This window comes from Centruroides sculpturatus, unplaced genomic scaffold, assembly GCF_000671375.1.
Source record: "Centruroides sculpturatus isolate CEXI.00-Female unplaced genomic scaffold, Cexi_2.0 scaffold756, whole genome shotgun sequence".
Classification (NCBI taxonomy): Eukaryota; Metazoa; Arthropoda; class Arachnida; order Scorpiones; family Buthidae; genus Centruroides; species Centruroides sculpturatus.
Genome location: NW_019384915.1, coordinates 193,577 through 208,706, shown reverse-complemented (window position 1 = coordinate 208,706; position 15,130 = coordinate 193,577). Strand labels below are relative to the sequence as shown.

At 28.7% G+C, this 15,130-nt stretch overlaps 1 protein-coding gene across 2 annotated transcripts in view; it reads left to right on the top strand.

Annotated features, from left to right (window-relative positions):
* Nucleotides 1-2,873: 2,873 nt before the first annotated feature.
* LOC111631731 (uncharacterized protein MAL13P1.304-like) overlaps nt 2,874-15,130 on the top strand; it is a 39,741-nt gene continuing 27,484 nt past the window's right edge. Inside the window, exon 1 of one of the 2 annotated variants that reach the window (XM_023376036.1) lies at nt 2,874-2,995. The gene's annotated coding sequence lies outside the window, so the exon portion shown is untranslated. Of the gene's footprint in view, nt 2,996-4,110; nt 4,132-15,130 lie in introns of those variants that run through there. The other variant, XM_023376037.1, reaches the window with a different exon arrangement.

Here is a 15,130-nt window from a genome sequence, read left to right as displayed (position 1 = left end):
CAAACAAAATAAATATATTGAAAAATATAAAAACAATAAAAAATTATACTTCAGATGTTAATTTAGTATCAAAAACGTAAAATATTTGTGTAGCCCAAGACATAGCCAAAGATTGAAGCGCCACAGCACTGACGAAAATTTAAATTTGCCGACTGGAATTCTTTCGGATGATTGACTTTCTGAAAATCGACGCTCTACTGTATTTAAGTTTAAAAACAACACCATGACACTATCTTAAAGTTAAAACCATATGTGGTGCCATCGGTTATGAGATGTTATTGAAGAAATAGCTTTTATATTATTATAAAAAGGCAAAAAGGTTTAATTTTGATGGTAGACATGATTTTATATATATATAAACCTGTAAATGCTAGTAATGAGTTAAATCTTCATTAAGTCCGACCCCATTCGAGATATAATACATAACTCTCTATCTCTTCATCCCGTCGAGTTCCGTAATCCAAAATTTAATAGCATCAACGCCCCTTATATACAGGTTACCAGGCCAAACTTTATTACTTAATTTTTACCCTATTTTGAGTTATTAAATTAAACGAAACAGATGCAAATACACATACACCAATGAGTGTAACTCACGAAGTCCTTCCCTTACTACCCGGCTGCTCCATTGTAAGCCTGGCCGAATCCATAATGGGCTTGCCGAAAAGGTCCTCTTAGTGCCCATACGGCTGAAAGGGTAAAATTTTAACAGTTTACAGGAACATGCTTTCAAGCTTCAATACAAAGTTTCACTCCATTAGAGCAATGCCGTGTTCAGTAATGAAGAATGCTATGAAATTTAATTGGCTAGGAGGATCAAGCTAAGTGTTATATGAACTTCTTATGTTATACCAATTTAAATAAATTCAAAATTATAAGCCAAGAAACATCTAAAGAAATTCATATTCAAGATCCGTCGATCATTTTGATCAAAGGATCTTGATACCTTTCACAGGGTGATGCCGATGTATATTGGCATCACCCTGTGAAGATCCATGTATATTGTAAGATACTATTAAAAACTTTAGTATTTATGCTTCCACGATAAAAAAAAATTTGCCACAGGAACTACGTTGATTAATTTGTTTATGGCAATGCGACACACGGGGAATACCACCTGGGACGACTTTCTATGGGAAACTGGCTCCTATATAAGTGTTAAGAATATAAATTATTAGCCAAAATAAAAATGAAAAAGAACCAAGGTATATATATATATATATATTTCTTTTATTATTGAAAGATAAATTACTACATATGCTTCTTTTATGTAGGAGCTCATATATTTTCATTATAGTAGGTATTTAGAACTGTTTTTTTAGAAAAGATACATAATAGATTGTGATTCAAAAATCCAGTATTTGTAATTGCTTATTTCTATGAATAAGAAGCAATTTAAAAAAAGATTATCTGTTCATAGCATTAACGATACTAAGTTTATGTTTTTCCGTATGTCGCCATCTTGGAGTTAGAACTGTATTTCTGAAATAGTAAATTTGATAGTACGGCAAAAGAAACGGTTACAAAAAAGAGTGATTTCAACTTAGACTAAATGCTTCAAGGTTTTAAAGCACGTTCTATTTTATAGGACAAGTATTAAAAGTTCCATTTTCTGTAAGCAATTCTATTTTAGAATGGTAACATTTTATCATCGCCATAAATTTTTATGTAGTACGTGTATAAGAAATATTGGTTTTCTATGAATTATAAGATATTTAAAGCTGTTTTTTTCCTGGGACTATTCAGAAAAGATAAATCGTCAGTTTTCAAATATAACACAGTATTATCGTCATATGTTTTAACGAATAATACATTTTATAACACGAAAAGAAGGCCACACCAGTTTCTAACATTAACTTAAATGTAAGAAATATAAATTAAGTTTAACGTATTGTATTCAATATACCATTTTACCATAATGAAATTAAAATGTTCTTGAATTATTTCTATCAAATACAATGATTACAATAGACCTGGTAACAATTCCATTAAGATTTAAAATGTTTTTATATTAACTTCAATAACATTCTAATAAAACACTGCATATATGAAATGCCTCAAAACTAATTGTAAATTATATAATTTTACTTTAATATATATGCGTGTATACAAGCATTCATACATAAATTGGGCTGTATATACGCTATAAATGTCAGTCTTGCAACTTTATACCGTTTCTTCATTAAATAAATCGCAACTTGGAGGTATTTTTTCTTTCTTTTTTAGTAAAAACTTGCCTACTGTAAAGCCTAACGAAACGACGATAAAACAATTACTAAATGCCTTGTGTAATACACAAGAAAGAACTAAACAAAATACCCAATCTTATAGAACTGTAGATTATTTATTAATATAACAAGACAGTATGTAAACTCGAACGTAACTTTACCGCCAGGTTAGATTCTTCCGAGTTATAAAGGAAAATTACCGCTATTATACCGTAAACATCGAGTACAGTATATGTTTAAACGCGTAAACAACCGAACGCAACATTACTGTATTAGACTTTGAAACGATAAAAACAATCCTAAACTTATGAGAGTTTTCAAGTATTCGTTAAAGAAAATAAAACAAGCGAAAGTAAGATTTATTTTACTTTTTTTTTATAGGTTTTTTTTCTAGTTGATGAGGAATAAGAAAATACGTACAGTACAATACAGTACGTACGACGGTACGTATAAAAGTATGAAAGAATATACTACTGTGTATGTATGTATGTATGTATGTATGCGTGTTATAATCGACAAATCGAGGTTACGTTAGTAGAACGGTAGAGGTGAGTCGTATCGTTTAATCTTTAATTCGAGTTTCGTGTTGCATGGAAATATTTTCGATCATCCACGTGGATCCTAAAAAGTGATCTTCTCGCCTACCCATAATTCACAGCGTGACAGAGGCGGGAAGATGTTAGGCCTACTTTGTAAAACGATAGAAAAGTTGCTTTTATATAACTAAAGACGGTTTTAACGAAATAATTAAAACGATATTAGTAAAGGTAATATAATATACTAAAGAAATATGAATAATTTTAATCTCGTTCTTCGTTATTTATTCATTTATAAGCTTAGTTTCCTGTTTTAGCGTTAGGCCTAACAGTATTTCTTTCTTTTTTTTCTTTTTTTTTTACTTTTTATAGCATTATTATTTTTTTTTAAATTGCATTTTATAAATTTATTAAATTTCCCATTAGAAATGTTTTCTTTTTATATATATATATTTTTTAAAATTTAATTTTATTTCATTTAATTGTTTGTGTACATTGCTTTATCATTGTCTTAAGTGAAAATATTTTCTGTTGCAATTCAGCAGGTGGAATGATTGTTAGGCCTAAATGATATATGATTAAAAAAATGCTTACAAAATTATTACAATAATATTCTATTAATTCTTGGCCCTGTGTTTTTTTTAAAGTAAACTAGGCCAAGTTTTATTACTTGTGATCGTTTATTAATAAATTAATTGTGGGTGGTGGTGGTGGTAGTGTAACATGCGGTCATTTGTGTTTGACACCAGATGCTATGGTGGTAAACAATCATCAAAATTTCTCTTTGTTGTAATTTTTTCTTTAATTCTTTCTAATGATTCCATTGTTAAAATCTAAAGCCATTCTCATCCCAAAAGATTGATCAATTTTAACAATTAAAACATTTGTTGGAAGTATTTACATTTCCTATTTTGGTTAAAAAAAAAAAAAAAAAACATAAAAGTGAAGTCTCCCCTTTTTTTTATTTCTTAAGATTAAGTTTCATTTAATTTAATAGTTTTTTTATGTTCTTAATATTGTTTTTTGCACTTTTATTTATTTATTTATTTTTTTTAATAATATTTCATACTTGAATTATATTCTTTAATCGTTTTACATTTTAAAAAAAAATGGAAAAGAGACATTTAAAATTTTTCTTTTAATTACTTCACATATGCTTGTTAACACATGATTTTTACTTGTGTTTTGATTAAAAAAAAATAGTAAAAAGTATAGAAAATTAAAGTTAATATGTTTCTGATATACCTGTTAATTTGTGATCTAATTGTTTTAATTTGTTTAGGTTTAAGTGTTAATGATCAGACCAATTCTAATATGTGTTAGAAAATCTTAATTTAATGTTAAATTTTTCCTGATAGGAAGTAAAAGTAAGCCTGAGTATTTGGATTTGCTGTTACTTAAAAGTTGAATAGATTACTTGGTAGATTATTTTATAACTAGCAATATTCATTAAATATTAATGGAAAATATTTTAATATAATTTATTAAAGTTTAAGTAACTAATATTTCAAGCAGAATACAAAACTTCATCTGGCTTGTAGCTGAACTATTAAATAATTCTTTTGTATATAACTAGTTTATTTTATTTTAGAATTGATGTATAGCCGTAGTAATATATCTTGTAATGTAACAAATGTTTCCTTTTAATTTATGATTCTAATGTTTTATAAACTTCAACACTAGTTTAAAGGCTTAGATTTTAAATGCCGATATTGAAACTTATTTAAAATTTATTGTTTTGGGTATCAGATATTTAAAAAAATATATATCAGGAAACTAAAATCTTTTTATTAATTACTTTATTTTTATCATGGCCTCAAATTTTGCAACTCTAATTTAATTTACTTCTAATTAGATAGGTTTATCCTCAAAGTTTCAGCTTTCTAAGTCCTATGACAGTGCATTCTAATGATGTATGGGATGACCCACCCCACACTCTCCCCATTCCGAAACCTGATAAACGTAATTAAATGTAGAAATTAATCGTGTGTGTGTGTTACATTGTAGTTATGTATGTGTTGGGGGTGAGGCCGCTCCAATCTTGAAAAATTATATTTATGTTTATTAATACATGGTAATGCCAAATAAGGCAAGGGATGACTGCTCTCCAAAATCAATAACAATAAGAACAACCCCAACAATTCATTAAAACAAATGCTTTATCCTCATTTGTTTTAATGAATAAAAATATGGACAAAAGAAGATGACCAATAAAAATGTTTTATTAAAAAAATATTTTTAATATTGATATATTATAATTATTACTTCAAGAAAAGAGTAAAACAGTAAGTCACATCATAGCTTCTATGCTACATACAGTTTGCATAGAAGCAGAAAAATTTAGGCTAATTTATAACTTATCTAAAATTAGAAATTGTTTGCAAAATTACTTAATTATAAAAGAATTTTTAGGGAAGAATTGAAGGAAAGAAACTTTGAAACAATTGATAATTAACTAATCTTACCAATCTTAAATATCCCTGATAGTAATCATTGCATATGTAGAAACTTATATTCAGATTAGTGCCAAACATTTAAATAAGTGTGATATTAAAATAAATTATTTGAAAATTTTNCCAGATCTAGACTGGTTGGTGGTTCCTAATCCACTGTAAAGCCCGGATCTGGCACCCTCTGACTTCCACCTGTTCAGTCGAATGAAGGACAGTCTTTGGGGACAATGATTTGACGACACAGAGAAGGTGTAAGTGGCTGTGAAGAAGTGGGTATAATGGTGCACACTTGAATGTCTTTCAAGGACTCCAGAGTTGGGTTCAATGAAGGTACAAATGAATCAATTGTAATGTAAGATGATGATGAGTAGTACCTTTTTGTATAGAGGACGAGTTACTCTAACAAGTGCAATTTGATAAGTTTTTTTATGTACTGATGTAAGTTATGTCCACATTTGCAATAGTTTTAATACAGCCCTTATATAAGAATAATATTAAACAATGGTTTTTTACAAAAATTAATTATTCAAAGAGAAAGAAAGAAAAAAAATTGAATCGTTTAAATCATATAATTAATATCATTTAGTTACTCTGTTAATTTAGAATGACTCTTATGATTCATAGTGAATGATTTCTCATCCATTTAATATTTAAACTTCCTTGTGTTCAATAATCTTTTATACTAAATAGATTCTTGCATAAAGTAAATTTATGCAATAAATATGTAAGATAAAGTTGAAATTTATTGAAATTTAAATTGAACAACTAGTCATTTAAATTGGAATTGCCTATGTTAAGAAATTCTTAACATTTTATAATAAAAACAAATTTTTAGAGAAATGTCATTTTGTAAGGTCAATATTTAATCTTTCAGACTATGTTAAACTTCTACTTCAGTCTTTATTGTTGGAATATTGTTTATATTGTATTTTTATCTTGAAATAAGTTTTTAAAAGTATAAAGTAAAAGCTATTTTATATAACTTTCATTTTTCTTAATTTGTTGAAATATAAAGTAAAGAAGCTAACGCTTTGTTTTAAACATGGTAAAAACACTTAATGCAAAAATCATATTTCTTTCTTATCATCATTATTTTCAGGAATTTTGTAGAATTAAGCTTAAATGCCTGTATCTAGAGAAATTAATGTCGTCCATCTCTTCTCTGAAAGTATTATATATTGTTCTTTTTTGATTTACGCCTCAATACTTGTTTTACTAATTAGTTTCTGTTCATTCTATACAAATGTAATTATTTTTTGTTTATTACTTAAGAAATTTTTAGTCAAAAATATTGTTAATCTAATATTTTTCTCATATTCATGATATTAATCTTATTCTCAGTAAATGTCTTTAATCTGTGTTATTTGTATTCTTTGTTTTTTTTCTAAAATTTGAAGTTTGAACTGTGGTTCTAAGATGCATTGTCAGTTTAATTCAGTTTTACGTATGTGCTGAAGTATTTACATTTACATTATGTAAACATTAACACGCCAAAAAAATTTTATTGTAATAAAGATTTAATCTATTATAAGGCAAGCTTTTAGAAATGATTTACAATAGAGATTATTCCATAAATGCTTGTAAATTATATAAAATGTGTATATCACACTTCATAAAATATTTTAATATAATTTATTAAAGTTTAAGTAACTAATATTTCAAGCAGAATACAAAACTTCATCTGGCTTGTAGCTGAACTATTAAATAATNGAAGTTTGAACTGTGGTTCTAAGATGCATTGTCAGTTTAATTCAGTTTTACGTATGTGCTGAAGTATTTACATTTACATTATGTAAACATTAACACGCCAAAAAAATTTTATTGTAATAAAGATTTAATCTATTATAAGGCAAGCTTTTAGAAATGATTTACAATAGAGATTATTCCATAAATGCTTGTAAATTATATAAAATGTGTATATCACATTATATTTAATGTAAATAATGTCTAACAATATGCATAAAACATTTAACTCCTCATAAATAAGGTTTTCTATTTAACAACAAATTTTACTTTGACAGTGAAATTTAATTATTTTATATTTATTATATACAAATAAATATAACTTTAGAATTTCAGAAATTTATAGATTATTTAATTTATTTTCTAATTCCTGTTGTTGTTATGAGGTGACAGCATGACTGCCTATCTCTAGTCCAGATCCATTCATTTAATCAGTTTTATTGTAGCCCAAAAATAGCCTAGTAGTAAGGCTTAAGTTTATTATTCTAGATCTTAAGATTATCAAATTACAAATCTGAATAACTAAAGAAAAAGTATGTATAAATATAGAGCATATCTATACATATATTCTTTCAGGATGCTTGTTTCATTGATGATGTCATCTAAAATAATGAAAATTTAAATATTTAAACTTTTTCAAACAAACTATTATGATAAAAATGTAAATAAGACTACAGGGGCTGAACCAAAACTAATGCAAAAGTTTTGGTTCAGCCCCTTTTTAAATTGTTTTATTTACTGGCATAGGTTGTTCAAATTGAACTTTTTGGTAGAGTAACTCATCCTTTATACGAAAATACTACTCAACATAGTCTACATTGCAAGCAATGCATTTGTGTCATCATTGAACCCAACTCTGGAATCCTCTTTGAAACAAGTCAGGTGTGTACTGTTGTACCCACTTCTTCACAGCCACTTTCATCTCTTCTGTGCCATCAAATCATTGCCTTGTCCTTTATTGGACCAAACAGGTGAAAGTCACAGGGTGCCAGATCTAGAATGGTTGGTGGTTCCTAATCCACTGTAAAGCCCGGATCTGGCACCCTCTGACTTCCACCTGTTCAGTCGAATGAAGGACAGTCTTTGGGGACAATGATTTGACGACACAGAGAAGGTGTAAGTGGCTGTGAAGAAGTGGGTATAATGGTGCACACTTGAATGTCTTTCAAGGACTCCAGAGTTGGGTTCAATGAAGGTACAAATGAATCAATTGTAATGTAAGATGATGATGAGTAGTACCTTTTTGTATAGAGGACGAGTTACTCTAACAAGTGCAATTTGATAAGTTTTTTTATGTACTGATGTAAGTTATGTCCACATTTGCAATAGTTTTAATACAGCCCTTATATAAGAATAATATTAAACAATGGTTTTTTACAAAAATTAATTATTCAAAGAGAAAGAAAGAAAAAAAATTGAATCGTTTAAATCATATAATTAATATCATTTAGTTACTCTGTTAATTTAGAATGACTCTTATGATTCATAGTGAATGATTTCTCATCCATTTAATATTTAAACTTCCTTGTGTTCAATAATCTTTTATACTAAATAGATTCTTGCATAAAGTAAATTTATGCAATAAATATGTAAGATAAAGTTGAAATTTATTGAAATTTAAATTGAACAACTAGTCATNAGAGAAAGAAAGAAAAAAAATTGAATCGTTTAAATCATATAATTAATATCATTTAGTTACTCTGTTAATTTAGGATGATTCTTATGATTCATAGTGAATGATTTCTCATCCATTTAATATTTAAACTTCCTTGTGTTCAATAATCTTTTATACTAAATAGATTCTTAATACATTTATAAAAGCTACATGTTAAATATGACAAATAGTTGAAGAGAAATATTTTACAAAAGATATGAAGATAAGAGTTTTAGGTACAGTATATACTGTTATTATTAGATGTGTCTATAAAATTAATGCACAGAACAAAAAATTAAGAATCAATAGGGAAAAAAGATATATATTTAAATTCTTGTTTTGTTTCTAGTTTGTTAATAGAGTAAGTTCTTGCTTCATTAACTATATATATTAAAGACTTAAACTGTCTTGTCAAAACTTTCAGTGATAATACTTGAGCACAGTTCTTCACTAATAGTTGTACAACAATGCATTTTCTTGCATTGCTTATATCTTTTTTCTCTATTGTCTACATGTAGTTATTCCAGCAAGCTTTCCTAGAAATCTGTTGACTGCCTCTTACAACCTTTTTACTATTTCATATTTTATTATTATGTGACTAAAACAAAAATAAAAAGAAAACAGTCTTATGGAATCACTTGTTTCACCAATATAAAATCATATTAGTGAGATAATTATTAATTCACAATTTTAATTGAAAAGCATATGCACGTGATTATTTGTTTTAATTTTTATGTTGAAGTAATGGCAGAACTTGCACTTCACTACAAAGTTTGTGAGTCAAATTGACTTGCTTTTTCCAAAATTAAGAGTGAAATCTTAAAATTTGCAAATCAAAATACCATACACACTGATTTACCCTGTATGAGACAAGGACCAAATTTCAGTTGTGGCACTTAGTGGTTTTATAAAATGCCTTCTCAACTTGCAAATTAGAGTTTCCCTAATTTTGTTTTTAAACAAAACTGTGCAGATATTACCAAGAACGAATTAAAAGAAAGCTATTAAACCATTCCTTGCGAGAAAATATTAATTCCTGGTTACATTGGGTAAGTTTATTAGCCATTTGCCAGTCAATTTATTCCCTCTCAAACTCTCTCAGTGCAATTACTGCGGATAGTAAATCTACCCGATGTAATTTTGACATAACTGTGAATCATGGTGTATTGTTTCTTGCACTTTCTAATACGATTTTCTTTTTTACACGGTGCTCAAAAATACAATGAAGATACAAATTTAACGGATAATAATATAGTGGCATTTTCTCTCATCACTGTTTTTTACTATATTCTTCCCGTGGATTATTAGAGTATCTTTTTAATATTTTTCCATGTCTTATTTACGTCATCTTCAGTTAACTTTCTCCTCGACATATTAATGACGCTAACTACAGACTAAAAATACACTAAAGCTGCACAAGTGAATGCTATAAACAATCTGCAACTCTTCATTATCTATTCTTATTCTTTATTTTAATAAAATTATAACAATTTAGCCATTTTAAAAACTGTCTTTTCGCATGCTTTATCTATTATTTAGTCGCTGGTATGCCGCCATTTTTTTTTAATTCCGTTTTTACAAGCGTTTTAGCGCTTGATAATTGAACTGTTCGTTGCAACGAATTCTCAAATCGTATCACCGAACAATATGACGAACGTGACGTCATTTCGTGGAATATATTATTATACTATAGTCCGTTCTCTATAACTTAAAGCATGCTTCCGCAAGAAATAGTCCGCAGAAACAGTACTTTCTTAAGGGATAAAGTTTATAATAATTTAACAGATGTTTACATTTTTGTTACGACACCAGACAGGTAACGCGGGGAGGATGCATTTTGTAGTATACAGCGATGGGGTGGCTAATTCGGTTTCGTTTACGAAGTTACAACGAACGGACTTATATGCTTACAATAAATTAAAACGAATACTAAATGTTGTTTTCTTATTGTGTACGATGTTTATAATGTACTTGTCAAACGAAATCTTTGTTTTTCCCTTCTTTCTTTCGTTTGAGTGAGTTTGTACTGTTATATTTTCTAGAAAAACAGTTCGATTGTTTCAAAATTCAACAAATAATCCCAGTATAGGTAGTGTCTCTTTATTAAAAATCTGTGGCGATAAATCGGAAGTCGCGCACACACACACTAAGATTAATGCGCTATAAATTATCTTGATTTTCGTGTTGGTCGTTTCCCCCCCCCCCTCTCGACAACAAATCGTTGCTAGAACGTGCGACTCTAGTGTTTTTCGACGTCGTAAGTTGTCGTTAACGGTGAATTACTGGTATATATCGCACTTATCTGCGAATCGCTTCTTCTGCAATCGACGTTACACACGCCTTTTTTGAAGTTCTCTCGCCAATAATTGAAACGACGATGTCTTAAAAGTGGTAAATTGGAATAAAATACCCGTCGCGTTGGTTAAAAAAATCGTCAAAACAAAAATTAAAATGACAGTAGAAACAAATATCAAGTTCTATGGAAAATTTTCTGAGAGTCAAAATTGGCTCACCTGTTGAAAATAGCGTGTCCAGTCGGGTGAATAATAATTGTCAATTTATGCATCAGATGAGAGGAACTGCTACCCCAGCGATGGTAATTTCATATAGAATTATGTACATAGAGGGTGTAAAACACGTAGTGGATTATTAGCAAATAGATTGATTAATAAAGATTGGATTTAATAAAGAAGAAAAGTAAAAAAGGGAAAGAGAATTTTAGAATATTTAATTTTTTTTATGCTTTGATTATAAAATATGCTTTTTTTTTTTTTTTTATTCTCTGTACCAATGATTCTTAACTTTTGTGGACTAGTGGCATGTGTGCAATTTTTGATGGTATGTTGACAAGCCAAGATTGCATCAAAGATTCCCTTATATATGTAAACAAAATGCAATATGAGAAATATAGTATATATATGAAAGGTATAAATGAAAAATAGAAAAATTTATATGCCTAAGAGAAGTTTTTGGCATACTACAATAATGGAAATAAGATTGAGACCATATCAAATTTTTTGACTTAGTGGAAATTTGTTTTGATTTTTTTGAATCTTTTGAATTCAAACAGATAGATAATGTAATAAAATGAAGAAAAATATTTTTATAGAAATGGTTTAATGTATTGTAATATGCTACTATTTGGCACAAAGTTGATAATCACAGATAGTACAAGAAAATTCGGTGACATGGAAAAGGAACTTATGTTGTCATATTGCGAGCAAGGTGATATACAAAGAATCATCATAAGAAAGATTAAATGCAGTAAAACAACTATTGCTAACTTTTTATTTGATCCTGAAAGGTGTGGAACTCATTACAAGAATAGAATGAGACTGCACAAAGTGGGAATTTTTGATGAAGTAAAAAAGAGGGAGAAAAAGTAGCAACGATGTTACTAAATCTTTTTCCTGTAACAGTTCAATATGTGCAATAAATAATGACAGTGGCATGGTGTGTATTTCTTATTGCAATAATTAAACATCACTGACCAAGAAACAAGAATGCCAGGTTGAAATTTGTTAGAAAACAGCATGACTCAAGTGACATGTGGAACATAATATTCAGTGATGAAAAAATTAATATGGATGATCTAGATGGCTATCAGAAGTATTGGCATTGCCTGAAAAATAAACTGAAATGGTTTTCAAAACAGCAAGATGGTGGTTGTTCCTTAATTAATGGCCTGGACATGCTTTTCAACTGCAAGAGAATGTGAAATTTTTTGTCAGGAATAGAAAACACTAAAACATAATCCAGCAATTTTTATAATAAATGCGAACATTTTTGCCTGTGTTGAACAAGCATCATCAGACTAACTAATCCCCAGCTGCTGAAACAACAGGGGATTGCCATATGTGTGCAGAGGGGAGATGATGTAAGACAAGAGAAAGGGAAGGGGAGGATAGTAAAATTTATGCGATCATTTATACATTAAGATACTTTAGGATCATTTATTGCTCTTTATTTCAGTTAACCATCCTGATTGTCATGTTTTTCAGCAGGATAATGTCCCTATTCATTGCTTCAAAAAAAAAGTCTTGAGGAACACACTGAGTGTCATGTACTGGTCTGCATTCAGTTCACACTTAAATCTTATGAAGAAATATGGGACAATACTTGTTCATCTAGTTTATGCTGGTAGATGTCAATTTAATACATGTGAGCTTCAGAATGTGATTCTATTGTCCTGATCTAAAATTCTAGTTTCTCAACTTCAGAACCTTGTAAAAAGTATGCCAAAGTGATGTTTTGAAGTTTGTATTGCTGGAAGCAAAATTGTTAGAATTTGATTTCTTTTGATTTTACACTTAGAATTGAGGCCATTTGACTTACATCTTTACTTCTAAAAACTGTAGTTGAGAACCACTTACGTATCTGTTTATCTGATCCATAAACTATGTCAACTAGTTGTTTTCTTAAGTAAAGAATATTTCATTGTATTATTTTCTATAAGCATCTCTTGTGCACAATATTACATAAACATCAATTATTTGTAACTAAAACTTTAACATTAAAGCTAAAGATAGTTATTTTACTTGATTTGGATGTGAATTACTTTGATAGTAAATATTTGACTCCAAGAAAAATCATCATATTCTTTTATAAAAATGTTGATCCTCTTAAAATACTATCATTTGTCTGATTGTATCCATGCATATTCTTACTCTTGTATTATTATTATTTATGGTTCTGTAATAAATTTGTATAATTCTTGTTTACCATAGTTATTTATTTGAGCAATTTCAAAAAATTTTCATATTACAGGAACGATGATATATCTATATGCTTTTAAGTGGCTTTTGATTTCTCTATTTTTATTAACTTTATTTATTCCATATTTTCTGATTCTGGAGTGGCCATAAAAAGCTCTGGAAACATTATTATATTCTTTCTCATTAATGTTATAATTTAATGCACACCTGCATTGAACAATGCATTGCTACAAGGAACAATATGCTGAATGTATCATGCATTGTAATGTAATATTAATTTTATTATGCTGTTTATTATGTATATATGCCTACATTTCTAGACTATTTAGAGCCTCTGTGTAGAAAATTATAACTCTCAACTAAAAGATGATATACCCATTATCTTCGGGATATATTCTTTTAATAATATAATCATGTTGCTTAATTTCACTTACTATTTTACTTAGAAAATCAAATGAATAAGATTGTTCACGTATTTAATATTTAACATAATACAGTAGACTCTCCCATATCTTAACTACTACGTCATGCCAATACCTCGTCATAATCATGTCAGTGGTGGTTTATGCACTGTGCTCTTCTATAAACTTCAAGGAAACATTAAAATAATAATAAAAATTTTTAAAATATACACACTGCAGTATGGAAAGGTAAGATTTGGAGCAATGTACAACATTTTCGAAAATTTTTAGTTGCCTTTAATCAGTCTGGATATGGGAGGGCAGTCTCCTGTACTTAACACTTCCACTTTGCATGGTTTCATCTTGTGAGGCAATTTATATCTTTAGTTAGATCAGTGATTCCTAAAGTGGTCACTACTGTTCTCTTCAGGGTGGTAGAAGACTCAAAGGGGCACTGGAAGGCAAGGGGCAGTAGAGACAAAGGTAAAAAGAATTTATTGTGAAACAAACAAAAAAAAAAAGAGAAATATATGCATTAAAAGGGAGTGGTAGTCTGAAAAAGTTTGGGAAACATTGAGCTAGATCAGTAGTTGGCAATCTTTCTGGCCTCACAGACCTTACAATTTTGAATCTCGTGGACCACTATCATGAATTTTTTTAAATGATACAAACATCTATAAAATAAAAGTTTCATTTTATTTTGTTAATATGAAATTCAATTCTTTATAACAAATTAGTGTGAAGCTTGTTGCTACTTGTTTAAAGTAAGTTTATGGAGTTTTTGCTCTTTTCCATGATAGACAACATTATTGATTTTTTTGGTATTATTATTTATTGATAAGTGATTTTTGTGTTTTGATTTTAGATTTGAATAAAAAACCAAATGAGTGAGAAAAGGCAACCAAGCATTCTGCATTTCTTTTGTAAAAATTTTGTGTGTTTTTAATACAGGCTGTTGTTGTTATTGTTGTTGTTATTATTATTACTAAGTAGATTTAAATAACCAATCTGAATTTTTAATTACCAGTACTCAAACGATTAAAGCCAGTTTACATTCAGTTTAAGGCTAATTAATTAGCCTTATTGTAACTTGAATATAATCCATCTTTAGTTATTATTTATTCGAAAATGTCAAATGTATTTGCTTCCAAAAGTGTTTGCAAATAAATTTTAAGGTTTTCGTTCAGGTATCACCAGTATAATAATAATTTATATACCTCTTTTAATACAGTGACATTCCACTGAAACTCTGCTGTACACAATAAAGATGCCTGAAGATGGTCAATTGAAGCAACCAAAAACATTAGCATTTTGATTATTTTAAGAAACATATTACTGGAATTTAAAAGTTGTGTACTTTTATTGTGTGTTAGCTGTATGTGTGTGGCATTGCACAGTCT